Below are 18,581 nucleotides of genomic sequence, written 5' to 3'. Positions count from 1 at the left end.
CGTCTGCCCAGATAGGCTTGAAACAAGGTGGACTGGGAAACTTTAGCCTCTGATGTCACCGTTTAATCTCCGCCACACGGTAACATCGATGTGGTGGTTGAGCAGGTAACTACAACAATCGTTTCTGCGGCAGTAAACGCGATCCCTTGTTCTTTTGGGTGCCCCCGGCGAAAGACAGTCCCTTGGTGGTCGCCGGAAGTCGCTGAGGCAATTATGGAGCGTCGGCGAGGCTCTACAGCGGCATAAGTGGCACCCTTCCATGGAGCACCTCATAGCCGTCAAAAGGTTCCGTGCCCGCGTTCGCCACCTTATCAAAAAGCGGAAACAGGAGTGTTGCGAGAGGTACGTGTCGACCATTGGGTGCCATGCGTCACCTTCCCAAGTCTGGAAAAAGATCAAACGAGTTGTTGGGTACCAGTCCCAGTGTTAACATAAATGGCGTGTTATCTACCGACGCAAACGCAATGGCCGAGCACTTTGCTGAGCACTATTCTCGCGCCTCTCCGTTGGGGAATTGCCACCACTGCACTCTCAAACGGCGGATGGAAAAGAAAGTCCTCTCGTTCACTACACGCCACAGTGAACCCTATAACGCCCCATTTAGAGTGGGAGCTCCTCAGTGCGCTTGCACATTGCCACGACACAGCTCCTAGGCCCGATCGGATCCACAGTCAGATTATTAAACATCTCTCATGTGCCTACAAGCGACGTCTCCTCGTCATCTACAATCGGATATGGTGCGATGGCGCCTTTGCATCGCACTGGCGGGAGACCACCACCATATCAGTGCTCAAACCCGGCAAAGCCCCGCTTGATGTGGATAGCTATCGGCCCATCAGCCTCATCAACGTTCCTTGTAAGCTGCTTGAACGTATGGTGTGTCGGCGGTTGGGTTGGGTCCGAGTCTGCCGTCTGAACAGCCTTTTACAGACGCCAACACCTTGTTGCCTTTTTTTATTATTTACAAAAAATGACACCACCTGGCGACATCATATTCTTGGCACATTATACGAGTGGGGGTTTCTTAGTCCTGCATCCGCTTTTTATCCAGAATTTCCTGTCGCTTCGTACTTTCGTGTCCAAGTTGGTGCCTCCCATAGTTCGCCCCATATCCAGGAGAATGGGGTCCCGCAGGGCTCCATATTGAGTGTATATTTTTAGTGACCATTAACGGTCTAGCAGCAGCTGTAGGGCCGTCCGTCTCACCTTCTCTGTATGCAGACGACTTCTGCATTTCGTACTACTCCACGAGTACTGTTGTTGCTGAGTGGCGCCTTCAGGGAGCCATCCACAAGGCGTAGTCGTTGTCTCTACCCCACGGCTTTTAGTTTTCGTCCGCAAAGTCGTGTGTTATGCACTTCTGTCGGCGTCGTACCGTTCATCCGGAACCAGAAATTTACCATACTGACGATCCCCTCACTATAGTGTAGACGTATCAATTTTTAGGACTGGTTTTCTATGCCCAATTGACTTTGCTTCCTAAACTTCGACAGCTTATGCGGAAGTGCTTGCAACATCTCAATTCCCTCCGCTACCTCAGCAACACCAACTGGGGTGCAGATAGCTCTACGCTGCTGCAGCTATACAGACCCCTTGTTCAATCCCGCCTTGACTATGGGAGTCTGGTTTATGGTTCGGCGGCGCCCTCAGCGTTTCGTTTACTCGACCCAGTGCACCACTGTGGCGTTCGAATAGCGACGGGAGCTTTTAGGGCGAGTCCGGTGACCAGCGTCCTGGCGGATGCTGGAGTCCCTCCATTGTAGGTCAGGCGTGCACAACTGCTCGCCTGTTACGTTGCTCACGTTCGTAGTTCTCCGTCGCATCCGAATTACCGTCTCCTTTTCCCATCCACGGCGGTTCATCTCCCGCATCGGCGGCCCAGGTCAAGGCTAACAATTGCAGTTCGCGTCCGATACCTTCTATTTGAACTAGAGTCCTTGCCTCTACCACCTATACTTGAGGTTCATTCGCGAACTCCTCCATGGTGTACATCTAGGCCGCGGCTTCGCCTGGACCTTTCACATGGTCCAAAGGACTCAGTTCACCCCGCGGCTCTCCTCTGACGCCTCATCTCTTATTCTCGACATGTACCGAGGCCATGAAGTGATTTACACTGACTGATCGTTGGCTGATGGTCACGTCGGCTTTGTGTATATCCATGGAGGACATATTGAACAGCATTCCTTGCCCGATGACTGCAGTGTTTTCACTGCCACAAGTTATCGATCAGTGCTACCCTCGTCATCCTTCGGTAGCGACCATCCTGGAGTCCATCTATGCCCTGGAACGTTCCGGTCGTTCAGTGGTGTTTGTGTGGACCCCAGGACACGTCGGAATCCCAGGCAACGAACTTGCTGACAGACTGGCCAGACAGGCTACACGGAAACCGATTATGCATATCGGCATTCCAATAACTGACCTGCGTTCGTTTTTACGTCGCCAGGTTTTTCGGCTTCGGGAGACGGAATGGCATAGTCTCAGTACGCACAACAAACTGCGTGCCATTAAGGAGAATACGAATGTGTGGCAGTCCAACATGCGGGCCTCTCGCAGGGACTATGGTTCTCTGCCGTCTACCGGCTACCTCCTGCGCCGTGACGTGTTCCTTCCTCATCCTTTTCCCACCCTCTCTTGTGCTCACGCTGTAATGACCTCGTTGCCCACGGAATTTTATGCCCCAATGTTCCTTCACCAGAGTAAAAATGATCACGGAAGGAAAAGGATAAAATATTACGAGAAAATCAAGAGATTGTAGACATTGTGGTGCAGCTTGCAACGATGTTACTTAAATCTATTACAATACGATAAAATCCTCCACAAATGTTAACATTCAAGTGGAGTAATGACTGTTTCACTCCATTGTAGTCAATGCACTGAGGCGACAGAAGTCATGGGATACCTCCTAACATGGTGTCCGACCTCCTTTTTCCCGGCATAGTGCAGCACCTCGACGTAGCAAGGACTCAACAAGTCGTTGGAGGTCCGCTGCAGAAATACTGAGCTATTCTGCCTCTATAGACGCCCATAATTGCGAAAGTGTTGCCGGTACAGGATTTTACGCACGAGCTCACTTCTCGATTATGTCCCAGAAGTGTTCGATGAGATTCATGTCGGGCGATCTGGGTGGCCAAATCATTCAAACAAAGCGAGAACAATTGTGGTCCGGCGACATGACGTCGATGTTTGGAAACATGAAGTCCATGTATGACGGCAATGGTCTCAAAGTAGTCGAACGTAACCATTTCCAGTCAATGATCGGGTCAGTTAGATCAGAGGATCCAGTCGATTCCATATAAACACAGCCACACGATTATGGAACCACCAACAGCTTGCACAGTGCCTTGTCGACAACTTGAGTCCATGGCTTCGTGGGGTCTGCGTAACACTCGAACCCAACCATCAGCTGTTACCAACTAAAATCGGGACTCATCTGACCAAGCCACGGTTTTGCAGTCGTTAAGGGTGCAACCGATATGGCTATGAACCCAGGAGAGGCGCTGCAGGGAATGTCGTGCTGTTAACAAAGGCACTCGCGTCGGTCGTTTGCTGCCGTAGCCCATTAATGCCAAATTTCGCCGCACTGTCCTAACGAATACGTTCACCTTACGTCTCACATTGATTTCTGTGGTTATTTCACGCAGTGTTGCTTGTCTGTTAGCATTGAAAACTCTACGCAAAGGCCACTGATCTCGGTAGTTAATGAAGGCCGTCCGTCCACTGCGTTGGCCGTGACTAGAGGTAATGCCTGAAGTTTGGTATTCTAGGTGCAGTGTTGACGCTGTGGATCTTGGAATATTAAATTCCCTAACGATTTACGAAGTGCAATGTTCCATGCGTCTAGCTCCAACTACCATTCCACGTTCAGAGTCTGTTAATTTCTGTCGTGCGTTCATATGATAACGTCGGAAGCCTTTTCATATGAATCACCTGAGTGTTAATGATATCTCCGCCAATGCACAGCCCTTTTATACCTTGTGTACGGGATACTCCGCCATCTGTATATGTTCCTATCGCCATCCCATGACTTTTGTCACCTCAGAGTGTTATGCCCTATGTGTTTGCGTGCTTCATGTTTTCTCTGTCTGCATGTAACTTTTTCCGAGATTTTAAACGATTGTTGGATAAAATATTTTTCTTTTATGATACTTGTTTCTGCTGCGCGATGCAGCGCTTTTGGGTCAGGAGTTCAGAGACAGACAATAGTGATTATTTTATATGGCACGGGATAGCTGTCAAAAGAGTTGACATGCGTTGTCATCTGTTCACCTTTTATTGTTAGGTGAGCAGGTGTGTAGAAATAAGTAGGAGTAAACGAACATTAGCCAATTTAAGAGTGTAATCAATATTGCGTGCAGAAGTCGTAGGTATTATTAACCATTTTAGTCAGTTATTAACTTTCATGGTTTCCTCATTGGTATTTTCTTTATTTAGAGCAGAATTTGCTATTTGCAGCTTCAGTATAAGACACTACAGAAAGTGCTAGAAATTGAACAGGCTTCTTAGTCTGTCTCAGTTTTAGAAGCCTTGAGTTTTGCATCACTTCTCAGAAATTCGTGGTTATTTTCTTGTGCGTAGTAACGTCAGTTATCTAAAATACAATATGACTGAATCAAAGCAATCGGTAGCTTCAGCATTTACTTCTGCAACTTCTCCGTGTAGTAGTGAAATCAGCCTGATGAAGATAATGTGTGGTGAAAAGCAAAGGGAGGACTTGTTTTAATAATAAAATTGAAAATCCATTTTACATAGCTTGAGAGATCGTTTAGGGCAGTCTAATGTCAAAGGATGAGTCGTCGTGAGGATGTGCGCACACGTATGGTATGACATGGCATATCTAACATTTACGTTGCAGATTCTTGCGGTGTCTTGCAGTCACTGCAGATCGCCTGTCGGAACCGGCAGCGTCTGCAGTCAATTTCCTCTGCGTCAGACTCGGTGCGGCCCTTCTGTAACAATATCCAGGCTGATAAAGAGAGGATTTGATAAGCTAGAATGCTGCAGCCAGTGACAATGAGAAATTCCTGGCCTTAGCCGAACGTGGTTACTGTTGGTGAACGAATCGAGGTTTTATTCAACCATATGAAAAACACAGTAGATATTTCTCGTGCTGCAGCTTTAGATGAATATATGATGACAGGGTATAGGACTGCCGGGGATACGAATTCTTTTCCCGCAGTACATAAAATTGCTGTAGATTAATCGCAAAGTCAAGATGTAGCTCATCTCTATTCAGTTCGCCGTTCTCATTCCATCCGAAGGCTAGTTCTACGAAAGCGTACTGAAAAGTAATGGCTCCGAATTTTTGTGTGAAAACTCTTACACCTTTTTCAATAAGACAAACGTTCTTAACATTCTACGTCGTTATTTGTAATGTCTACGTATTTATTTCTCATCATAGTTACCCTGGCGACTATCACATTTCTCATGACGAGGGAACCAGTTTGTTGATACCGCCACTGTGGAGTGTTTGCCTTTATTGACAGAGCCACAACCTCACCTCTCCTTGCACCGCTTCATCACTATGAAATTGACGTCCTCGAAGGTGTTTCCAAGTTTTGAAAATAGATGAAAATAAGATGGGGACATGTCGGGACTATACGGAGGATGATCGATGACAGTGAACCCCAGGCGTCGGGTTGTTGCAGATGTCGCAGCGCTCGCGTCTCACCTGGCATTGTCTTGCTGAAGGAGATGGTGCTCGATGTGTGGACAGACTCTTCGAAACTCGATTACACCTTGCACAGTCATAGTTAGGTTACACACCGGCGTGTTACTCGCAACAATTCAGAGCCTTCTAGCGGAAAAAGCCCGCAAATATGTTGACAAGAAGAATAAATATGTAGAATGTTAATAAAGTTTGTTTTAATTAAAAAGGCATTACTTTTCAGTACTCCCTCCGTCAAATCTAGCGTAAATGGTTGTGAATGAAGGTACTCATAGCTGCAAAGAACATTGCAGTTACATGTTATCATAAATGCTGTTTAAACGAGGGGTATTTGGAGTACTTTGAAATAACAAAAAAAAAAAAAAAATTCAGATGGCTAGCACTGAGGGACTCAACATCTGAGGTCATCAGTCCCCAGAACTTAGAACTACTTAAACCTAACTAACCTAAGGACATCACACAGATCCATGCCCGAGGCAGGATTCGAAACTGCGACCGTAGCGGTTGCGTAGTTCCAGACTGAAGCGCCTAGAACCGCTCGGCCACACCGGCCGGCTTGAAATAGCAAACATCACGATAATAACTGAAAAAGGTCGCAAAATAGACAGCTGTCAATGATTATTAGTTGTCTGGCCCTTTCATTTTTTGTATATACGAAGTTACCGCAAGTAACATTTGCGCTACTGTTTGTTTGTCATTACCATAACTAGTTTTTTCTAGTAGGTATATGCTAATATTTTAATAGTTGTGGAAACTAGAGAATGTCTTGCGAAATCTTGACGTGCAGTCTTTTTCCTGGTGCGGCTGCACAGCTTTCAGGACAACAGTACGCTAATTCGCCTCCAGTAATATTCCACAACGGAAGCGCTGTGGAACGTCTCCGGTATACCGGTGTCGTGGACTTTGCGACCCGTGACGTCAGCATGGTGTTTCCGATCACAAATATTTTAGCGGGACATACATCCCTCAACGTTTTATCCAGACTTATGACTGGCTGTGCCGGCCGGTGTGGCCGTGCGGTTCTAGGCGCTACAGTCTGGAACCGCGTGGCCGCTACGGTCGCAGGTTCGAATCCTGCCTCGGGCATGGATGTGTGTGATGTCCTTAGGTTAGTTAGGTTTAAGTAGTTCTAAGTTCTAGGGGATTGATGACCTTAGAAGTTAAGTCCCATAGTGCTCAGAGCCATTTTTATGACTGGCTGTGCACCTATTACATAGCGCATAGCTATCTTTAAATGTTTGTTCGTTATTGCCTTCATTTTCATTTTTTATATTTACCTTTGTCCTTTCTGCAACATTACTGTAGCAAATAATTAAACTTTTCATGAATTTTAATTTCTCACTCAACTTCTTGTGAGATAGCCAGGGATTTTAAACTGAGTTTTTACATCGTCTTACCTCTTTTAATTTTTTGTCAAGCTCTATGTACCTTTTTATTCTTTCTTGAAAAGGCAGGCAAATTGCATCTTTTTTACTGCTTGCTCCTTCAGCTTGTTTATCAGAAAGTATCTGTTCGCATGTATTTTGATTTATTGTGGAATTTAGTTTCGTATGCCATCCTTAGACAGCATTTATGGTTCTGTGCCACTGGTTAAAAACATTCCACGTTTCAATTGGTATACTGGGATTTTCTGTCCATTGATAAACCATATTGTCTGCCAAGTTTATGACCGTTTCTCCACTGGGCATTTCCCCCATTATTAGCATCCAAGCCTCATCGATACTGTTTGAGGAAAGATGTGCCAGTGCAGCACACATGCGGCAAAACAATCTGACTTCTTCTCTACCACTGTATTGAAATCCCAGTTCTTGTATTTTCTTCGAAATAGTTGGTTCAAGTGAAAACTGCAACCGGAAACGGCGATATCTAAGAACACTGATTGCTTGGCTTTAATTGTAGCCATTTCAAAGTCTAGCACTGCAGATGGCGGTATCCAGCCAGGCAAGGTATTTTTCGATCCAGAAAAAAGTCTTTGATATGTATTTTGACGTTTGTCGTGGAGCAAAGCGAATAAAACAGCTAATACCTTCATCTCTTTTTCTCTGCTTCCAATAGCAACATGTCTGGCGTACTGTTGTTTTGTTTCAAACGAGTGTTAAATTTCCCGTCCATAGGAACAGTTCCATTTTGACACGAGATTTTCTCCGCTTCTTCACACGAGTCTTTTGTGAGGAACAGACTTATCGTTTTTTTTTTTTTTTTTTTTTTTTTAAAGTGTTACCTTAATTGGATTTCAAAATGTCTTCGCTCACTTGAATCTTCGAACTAGTGCCAGGGTTCTGGGTCGTCCCAGTAGCTTCCCTTGTTGCTTTACGCACTGCAGTCTTGGAGTTTTCATCATTTGGCATACTTGAGACGAAATTTAAACCTTTATCCCTCTGATCTTGAAATTCCTCGTTAAAAATTTGGGAAACAGGCACATCTTTTCTTCGTGAACCCTTTTTCTGCAGTTACGCATTCGTTTGTTAATCTGCACATCTACTTCGTCAGGTGGGCAAGAATGTTGCTGTTCAGTCATGATACTGCCATTACCAGTTTTTAAACGGCCTCGACACACACCCGTTCAAAATTCACTCACAACTAGGTGTTATATTTTGTGTGCAGCCGGTTGCTATGACCATCTTTGACAAGACACAACTTCTCTTCCGTTGTCGTAATTATTTCCATTGCCCACAGTGTACAGAACTCAAGTAGCTTAGGCATACGAAACTATACGGAAATGAAGGCTGTCAGCGAGGGCACTGCCTGACTGACGGTGACAACACATCCGCTTGTGTTAAACGACTAGTGTAAATGGACACACTTCGCGTTCATCAACAGAAAAACAATTTATGGCAAGGCAGGTATGACGTGAAGGGACGGGTAAGAATCTTTTCTCACACTTAGGTTATCCCGTTTTTATTTTCTTTGGGGGTTGCGGTGTTCTTAGTGCGAGGCAGAACGGAAGTTCGTCATTTTATCGCAGCTGTTTATGATGAGGACATTGTTGGCCGGCTTGAGTCAGTGTCGATGGGAACTGCTAGTGGATGGTGCTTTTGTGGCCGCATTTATACTGAGAGCATGCCGACTTGGTGGTTAAATCGCTAATAACGTATCGAACATAACTCATTTCGTTGGAATTTTCTGGAACCTTGTCTAAATTTGGCGCCCCCACCACCTTCAATTTCGCTACCCTAGGCTTCTACCTACTTCGCCCACGCGATAGAGCGCCTCTGGATCTGTGTTAAAAGCGGTCAGTTTGGAGTGTTATGCAAACAAATGGGAATTACATCACATTCTGCTTTATAGTTCATTACAATAATTTGTTGGCGATATTTGAACTGCTTGTGAGAGACTGTCGCTATACACAGTCAGACTCACTCATATTCCTCAGTAATTTTGGCTGTATTTTCTTTTTGCAGCAACTGTAAAAAACACAGTTTTATAAGGATTATGACTTCAAATCGCTCTCTTGATCATGTTATTGTGGCGCGCCCACACACACACACACACACACACACACACACACACACACACACACAGAGAGAGAGAGAGAGAGAGAGAGAGAGAGAGAGAGCGCTGAAGAGAAACACACCGAAGGGCACGGTGAGCCTTTGAGCCGAGCTACCGTTGGTAGCAGTTGCCAAGGTCAAGATATCCTTGAGTACTGCATTCATAGAGGCGCTGCAGGTTCAGCTACGTCATCCCGTCAGATCCGCCTCGTGCAGCCGCAGGCGAACCTCCTACAGGTGGTCAGAAACAGACAGGAAACCTTGTGGGTGTGTTGCAGGGTTGATTGTGCTGAGAAATAATTGTTCGGAAAAAATTCGATACGTTGTGCCGTTTCCGAGTTAATTAGCATTGAAGTTAGCCAATCAAATTTTTTTATCATCAATTATTTTTCAGCACAACCTACCCTGCAAAAGCCTTACAAGCTTTTCAGACTGTTCCAACCGCCATATATACAAGTTGCAAGACATAAGAGAATTTTTTATAGTTAAATGACTTTTGTTGCCACAGAAATTCGCCTTTATCTTTTCGATTACCAATTGCGACCTCCTCAGTCATCTTCAGATCAATGTGCAGCTGAGGAGGACCATGCGTCAATGACAACTGACGATTCTGGCTCCATTATGAAGCTCTGCAAAGGAGCTTTGCTTAAGATGGCGGTAGTATCGAATTATTTCGGTTTCTGTTCTCATTTTTCATAAAAGTGCTCGGAAAAATACAGAAAACGGATTTCTTCTGACGTAAGCTTACTTGTCTTATACTCTTTAGGTATAACGTAGAGAGATGGTTCTCGCTATTTAACATAGGCCTTTTCTCCTCCCAAATTACGACGTTATGTCATGAAATGTCGAGATTATTGCGTGGTGCTACGGTTTAATATAGTCGTGGGAGTATTAATCCAGAGGCTTTGAGATTCTATAGGCATGGAAGAATACTAACGTTAAGAAGATTAAAACGTTGTGTTGGTGAATGTATCCTGGCAGTCTCAGGAAGTGATTTAGGGACACCGTGAAAACACTTCTGGGGTGGCCAGACTTTGATTTAAAGAGCTGTGGATTGTTTCGACCTTTGCACCAACTATCGTAGTTTTTATTTTTTATATCTTATTTTTTGTTCGTACAATGGTAACGTAACAAGATCATGAACGTTTAATTACATTAAATGAATAGTATTTAAATCCATTGAATAATAATAATAAAAATAAAAATAACAATAATAGCTATAAAACGTTAATTTCGAATTAATAATAATGGGAAGGGAATTGGGAAATTTTGATATGGTGTTGGTAGAACTTCTTGTTGACATTGTGCTACGGTAGCAGTGCCTTTCTGTATCGGTGTGGGAGCGTCCGTAGAGTAAATCAATCCAGTCCATGTACTCCGGTGGAGAAGAAACAGCACCTGCTGTTGGAATGTTAGTCGACAGTTGAACCTTCGCAAGTCACTGAAGGTACTCATAAAATTTATTCTGCGAATTGGAGAGCCATATTTTGTTTCGCGAGAATGTTTGTTTGATATGGTTGCCTGTTGACTGTACCTGCTAGACAAACCGTCACATCGTAGTCTATTTCTCGCGCCTGTCTTTCACGCTTTCAGAGGTGAACTTTATATCTGGCGGAAGTAAAAGTTTTCTTCGTGCTCCAATGCTCTTAGGTCATTTTTTAAAGATTTTAGAAGCAGGATTTATACACTAGTATGTATCCATTTCAAAATGTGTTTCGTACATTTGGCTTCTTTTTATGGACTAAAATAATTAATTTTGAAATAGTCACTGTTGTAATAAATAAACTGATCATTCAGTAATTATCATACAAAATAATAATAATAATAATAATAATAACGATTCTGGCACCATTATGAAGCTCTGCAAAGGAGCTGTACTTAAGATGGCGGTAGTATCTAATTATTTCGGTTTCTGTTCTCATTTTTCATAAAAGTGCTCGGAAAAATACAGAAAACGGATTTCTTCTGACGTAAGCTTACACAGAAATTAATGACACATACAACACAGAACAAAATTATAAATGAACAAAAAGGCTGCTGCAAAGGAGCACGAGGATGTAAAGATCAACTGATAATAGATGCAGAGGTGACATATCAAGCTAAAACTAAACAAAGGACCCTACACTATGCATACATTGATTACCAAAAAGCTTTTGATAGTGTACCCCACTCATGGTTACTACAAATATTGGAAATATACAAAGTAGATCCTAAATTGATACAGTTCCTAAACATAGTTATGAAAAATTGGAAAACCACACTTAATATCCAAACAAATTCAGATAATATCACATCACAGCCAATACAGATTAAGCGTGGAATATACCAAGGAGACTGATTAAGTCCTTTCTGGCTCTGCCTTCCTCTGAACCCACTACCCAACATGCTAAATAATACAAATTGTGGATACAATATTACTGGAACATACCCACACAAAATCACACATCTGCTATACATGGATGATCTAAAACTACTGGCAGCAACCAATCAACAACTCAACCAATTACTAAAGATAACAGAAGTATTCAGCAATGATATAAATATGGCTTTTGGAACAGACAAATGTAAGAAAAATAGTATAGTCAAGGGAAAACACACTAAACAAGAAGATTACATATTGGATAACCACAGCGACTGCATAGAAGCGATGGAAAAAACAGATGCCTATAAATATCTAGGATACAGACAAAAAATGGGAATAGATAATACAAATATTAAAGAAGAACTGAAAGAAAAATATAGACGAAGACTAACAAAAATACTGAAAACAGAATTGACAGCAAGAAACAAGACAAAAGCTATAAATACTTATGCTATACCAATATTGACCTACTCATTTGGAGTAGTGAAATGGAGTAACACAGACCTAGAAGCACTCAATACGCTTACACGATCACAATGCCACAAATATAGAATACATCACATACATTCAGCAACTGAAAGATTCACATTAAGCAGAAAGGAAGGAGGAAGGGGATTTATCGACATAAAAAACCTACATTATGGACAGGTAGGCAATTTAAGAAAATTCTTTATAGAACGAGCAGAAACTAGCAAAATACACAAAGCAATCACTCATATAAATACATCGGCTACACCATTGCAATTTCATAACCACTTCTACAACCCTTTAGATCACATAACATCAACATATACGAAGAAAGTAAAGTGGAAACAGAAAACACTACATGGCAAGCATCCGTATCATCTAACACAGCCACACATCGATCAAGACGCATCCAACACATGGCTAAGAAAAGGCAATATATACAGTGAGACGGAAGGATTCATGATTGCAATACAGGATCAAACAATAAACACCAGATAGTACAGCAAGCATATTATTAAAGATCCCGATACCACAACAGATAAATGCAGACTTTGCAAACAACAAATAGAAACAGTAGATCACATCACAAGCGGATGTACAATACTAGCAAATACAGAATACCCCAGAAGACATGACAATGTAGCAAAAATAAATCAACAGCTTGCCTTACAACATAAACTTATAAAACAACATGTTCCCACATACAAGTATGCACCACAAAATGTACTGGAGAACGATGAATACAAATTATACTGGAACAGAACCATTATAGCAGATAAAACACCACCACATAACAAACCTGACATCATACTCACCAATAAAAAGAAGAAATTAACACAACTAATCGAAATATCCATTCGCAATACAACAAATATACAAAAGAAAACAGGAGAAAAAATTGAAAAATACATCCAACTGGCTGAGGAAGTCAAGGACATGTGGCATCAGGATAAAGTTGACATTATACCAATTATACTATCAACTACAGGAGTCATACCACACAATATCCACCAGTACATCAACGCAATACAGCTACATCCAAACTTATATATACAACTACAGAAATCTGTAATTATTGACACTTGTTCAATTACCCGAAAGTTCCTAAATGCAATGTAACTACCGTACAGTGAAAAGGAAGTCACGCTTGATCAAGGTCCGCGTCACCTTCCATTTTTAACCAGACATAACGTCTGAGACAAGAAAGAAATAATAATAATAATAATAATAATAATAATAATATACAATTATACTGTGGAATGCAACTAACCAACCAACCACTTCCGTGTATTCTGGGGCTGTTAGCAAAGGCGCTCGAGTCTGTCGTCTGCTGCCATATCCTATTAACGAGATATTTCGCCGCACTCTCCTAGCAGATACGTTCGTCGTACGTCCCACAGTGATTTCTGTGGTTATTTCACGCGGTGTTTCTTGTCTGTCAGCACTCACCATTCTAAGCAAACGCCGTTGCTCTCGGCCGTTAATGAAGGCCGTCGGCCCACTGTGTTGTCTGTGGTGAGGTGATGTCCCATGCGTCTAGCACCAACTACCTTTCCGCGTTCAGGGTCTGTTAATAGCGGCCACATAACCACGTCGGAAGTCTTTTCTAATGAATCACCTCAGTACAAATGACAGCTCCATAAATGCACTGCCCTTCTGTAACTCGTGTACGTAATACTACCGTCGTCTGTGTATGTGTATATCGCTATCCCATGACTCTTGTCATCTCAGTGTACACTGGCAGCAGGTCCATTGTGGAGGCTTCCGTAGCTAATGTGTCAGCATGATCATTGCCTGCGAGGCACATGTTGCTCTGTGTCCAGATGAATACCACCGAGGTTCCTGTAATACGGAGGTCGTGTAAAAGCTCGTGAATGGTGGAGTCGGAGAGTAATAATCACTTTTGTACAACTGAGGTTCTCATAGAATAGGAGAATATTTTTGGCAGGATGAAGTTTTACTTGTGTGAGAGTGCTGTGGATCGCTACAAATTACGCCGTGTGCATACTGTATTATGGTGGAAAGGAAGTGTTATTCATAAACTTTCTCCGATAAATTCGTAAGCAAATTTATCATCGTCCTTGGGACACCAGACTTAAGGCTGCCCATTCATGGATGGTCTGCGTACTACGGCGACTAATTTTAGGGCATGTGCAATCATTAATGCCACACCAGAAGTTGATTCGTACAATTGGTCTGAGGATACACTATGGGTGAAGCTCCTTCGTCTGTGGGTGGGCACTAGAGTTATCGCGTGGAAATAAGCTCCGGATTTGTATCTGTTTGTGTAACCGCTGCTGTCCTCCGTCTTGTCGAACGACTCATGATGAGACAGACATATGGGTTCAGGGGAAGTATCGTATAATGTGGATTTTATTGCCTAAAATAAATCTCAGCAGCAGAATTAATTAAGGGTATACGGAATGAATTTTTCAGTGAGAAAATCGGTTTTTGGGAAATTGTATTCCCCCGTTTAGAACTGTGTATAAAATACCGAGATTAAGTTTATAGAAGTATTTTACATCTTTTTTATTGTTTTTTATTTTATTTTGTTTTATTGGGGCATATGATGATCCGCACCATGTTTGAGGCAAGAAATCTCCCTTGATATAGCCTGCCTTGCAAGGATATAATTGAGCACAAGAGAGTTACCTTTTCTGCTAGCTACACTGCAAGACAGTTGACAGTCGATTTTGCGCAATTTATATTGTTTCCTTAGGAATAAATCAATGTGCTTGTTGTTAACGTCATTTTTGGCGAAATTATTGAGTTTCTTGCCTTTATCATGCCAAGATCTAGTCTGAAGTAATTTAAAAGCATGTTCATTGGCGCAAGAAAGTAAAGCGTACTCAGAATTCGTTTGATTCATCATCTGCATCAGTTATTGACATCGCAGCAGCGTCTTAACTTCTACACTAGTAGTCATAAATTCAACGTTGCGGCTGCTACTACACCTAAAAGTGCTTCAAAAAGAGAAACAGTTGCAATTTAAGACCAATACAAGCAACTAAATGCTGGGAGTACAAAATATGAGATAATTAATGTGTGTCTACTATCAGATGTTTCGGTGAACAATGTGTCCTGCAAACAATGTGGAAAATGTGGAGTTCCACTGAAAACAAACATAGAGGTGTGATCAAAAGTAACGGAAAGTTTTGTTTCTCTTACAGAATCTTTATATTCATCATCATCAGCTCTGTCCCCTTCATGGTAACCCCCCTCAGATATAATACAATTGTGCTAGAGCCTTTTTCAGTTTTGGAAGCATTTCTGGAATTCACTTTCCGTTATGGTGTTCATCTCCTTCAGCGATTCTGTTTTTATGTCATCAGTGGTGGGAAAACAACGTCGTTTCATGGTTCTCTCCAGCCTCAGGAATGGAAAGAAGTCGCAGGTGGCCATGTCTGGCGAATACGGTGGCTGAGGCAACATAACGGTTTTGTTTCCTGCCAAAAAAGCACTAACAAGCGTTGAGGTGTGAGCGGGAGCATTATCGTGATGCAATTTCCAAGAGTGTTTGTGTCATAATTCTGGTCGTTTCCTTTGGATTGCTTCACGCAAATGGCACGTAACTTCCAGGTAATATTCCTCATTGACCATGAGACCATAAGGCAGGAACTCATGGCGCACTGTCCCAGAGTAATCGAAGGAAACAGTGAGAAAAACCTTCACATGTGATTGAACTTGTCGAATTTTTTTCAGTCATGGCTCTTCAGCCAATTTCCATTGGGACGATTGTGCCTTGGCGATGTCATACCCATAGGCCTTTGTTTCGCTACGTGTTATAACCTTTAGAAGTTTTAGATCGTTGTCGATTTCATTCAGCAATTTTTGAGCGATGTCTACGCGACGACGTTTTAGTCGAAATCCAATTTCGGAACAAACTTTTCTGCTACACTTTGCATGCCCAAAACACCTGAAAAACGCTTGTCATGAGCCAGAGAATAAGCCGACAGCGTCAGCAACCTCTCTGATAGTGATTCGCGAATTTCCAGAACCATTTTCTTTGCGTTTGCAACTGTGTTATAAATTGATGTGCTGGGCGCCCAGGGCGGTCGCCGTCGTATTCAGCGTCTTCTCAACTCACTTTGAAACTCTTAAGTTAATCGTAGTAGATCCGCCAATAGTCACAGCCAACCTTTCGAATGCGGTGTGGCACGCTATGCCATTTTTCAAGCAAATTATTATGGTTCAAGTGTAGTATCGAAGTTTCTGGAGTAGGAAGTATTTATTATTAAAATGGGACAACGTTAGATGTATAAACTATTTTGGAGACGGTGACCAAGGCATTCATAGACATTGAGGATCTGAATCTAAATCTGTGTGTGTGTGTGTGTGTGTGTGTGTGTGTGTGTGTGTGAGAGAGAGAGAGAGAGAGAGAGAGAGAGAGAGAGAACCATAACCATGTGCTACTGAACAGACTACCTGAAATTAAACGAAATTAGAATTATGTATAATACGTTCAGCTGCTGACGGGCGATGATATATATCAACGGGGACAGGTGAAAATGTGTGCCTCGAACGGGACTCGAACCCGGGATCTCCTGCTTACGTGGCAGACGCTCTATCCATCTGAGCCACCGAGGGCACAGAGGATAGTGCGACTGCAGGGACTATCTCGTGCACGCCTCCCGCGAGACCCAAATTCTCATCTTATATGTCCACACATTACATTCGTAGTGTAACAGACATCATATCCATATAAGTATACCTGAAATTATGTTTTCAGGTATAAACACACTTCACTTTGGCGTTTATGATGCTGTTTCTTCATTCTATCAGGGCAGTACAACGAAGTGCAAAGTCTTGCAGAAGGTGGCACTTTCCATAGGACTACGAGCTGCACCAGATATGTTTTGTTTGCACAAGGAACAGGTCAGGTCTGTAGATAATGCAGTAAAAATCTATTCAGAGATGACTAGACAGCATAGGGGAACCATCAAGAGGAAGCTGTTGGACAGTTGTGATGATACTAGCTATGGAGCAGGTATACACCGAAGTAAAAAGTTTGAAGCTCATTTCCCATAACTTATAATTTTTTCGTATACAAGGTACATTTTTTTTCAGAGTCTATTTATAGAAGATAGATGAAATTTTCGGGAGTTGTCTTTAACGTCGAGTATATTTGAATTAAAAAAAATTGTGAATTCGTTTTGGGTTAAGGAATGGTATTTTAAAACACTTGTTAAAATGTAATCTGTGTAAGTCGCCCGGGTTAGCCGCGCGGTCTAATGAGCGCCTTGCCACGGTTCGCGCGGCTTCCCCCATCGGAGGTTCGAGTCCTCCCTCGGAAATGGTTGTATGTGTGTGTTGTCTTTAGCGTTAAGTTAGATTAAGAAGTGTGTAAGCCTAGGGACCGATGACAGCAGATTTGTAAGCTTAGGGACCGATGACAGCAGTTTGGTCCCATAGGAACTTACCACAAATTAAAAAAAGTGTAACTTTAACATTTAGGAAAAATAAAATTCAGAAAAGTAATTTTCTTTTTCGAAAATGGTTAATTCAGTAGAAAAGCGAAACATACGTCCGCATGCTATGAAAGAAGAGTATAGGCCCAGTAACTAGTGAGAAAATGTTCCCACGTTCTGGCACAGTTTAACATTGTAAGTATAGGGCATCCCGTATACCCTTAATGAGTTCTTAACGGCATATTTCCAGATGCCGATTATCCAAGGGTGTGGGTGAGCAGATCGAATTCTGCAGACGTGCATGACTCGGTATTCTATAGGCGAAAAACTAGTCTATACCAATATCTTCTGAAAGGCCGTTTGAAGAAGACGTTATGCTGAGCACTGTAATGCAGAACTACAGTAAAAACGAAAGTCTTTGGCAGGTATGGCTGAGGATATAGTTTATCCTTAAACGGATGCAATTTTGTTTATGGCAGTTGCAAAGGGGGCTGCGCTTAAGATTAAACACTGTGGGAGCCCGTTTTCCGGTAAATCTTGATTAATAATGGCCGTACCAAAAGTAACTAGGAAATGCAGATGGAATAATTTGTGTAAGTCAAAATGGTACACTGCCTCGGAAGCCCCATCTATTTATCGTAGCTAAGATGCGGCGACGTGACTTGGTATTGAATGACATTTTTAAGTCTAGGAAGACCACCATCGGGTGTCGACGAAGAGCAAATGTCTTTCCGACAGCGGACGAAGACGTGAAAGGTAGCCTGTTGTGGATCTGTATCGTCAGAATCTGAATATGAAATTGTAAAAGGAAATTTCTTTTTCCCAGACACTAACAAAGACTGATTGGCCATCCGGTTCAGGTGTCTGAATAGACACGCCGTTAATCTTATCGGTCTGTGTAACCGTCTATATTTTATTTACTTATTTTTTACCACGTTTAAACAGTGGCCCAAAGGTACTTTGTCCATTCGGTGGGGGAAAACTACCTCTTGCCACATTTCGTTAAACATCATTAGGATCCTTTGTTATAGTTACTAGATGATGAAACATTTACATGTGTGTGGTATCTGAATCTGGGGAGGTATCTTTGCATTATGGTAGCGTACTGTTGAATTATCAGCCTGTGAAAGTGGTGTTACAGGACTGTATCTGCCGGGTGTTAAAAAGACTAGAGTACTACGTTCGGT

General features: G+C 42.5%; 1 protein-coding gene and 1 non-coding gene across 2 annotated transcripts in view; one reads left to right on the top strand and one right to left on the bottom strand.

Moving 5' to 3' along the window:
- The window catches only part of LOC124555321, a 96,203-nt gene that overhangs the window by 37,620 nt on the left and 40,002 nt on the right, over window positions 1-18,581 (top strand). The window lies entirely within an intron of this gene.
- Trnat-cgu lies at window positions 16,500-16,574 on the bottom strand. The gene has a single exon. It is a non-coding gene; the product is annotated as a tRNA-Thr (tRNA).

Source organism: Schistocerca americana, chromosome X (assembly GCF_021461395.2).
Source record: "Schistocerca americana isolate TAMUIC-IGC-003095 chromosome X, iqSchAmer2.1, whole genome shotgun sequence".
Taxonomy (NCBI): domain Eukaryota; kingdom Metazoa; phylum Arthropoda; class Insecta; order Orthoptera; family Acrididae; genus Schistocerca; species Schistocerca americana.
This window is presented reverse-complemented; position numbering and strand designations above follow the sequence as displayed.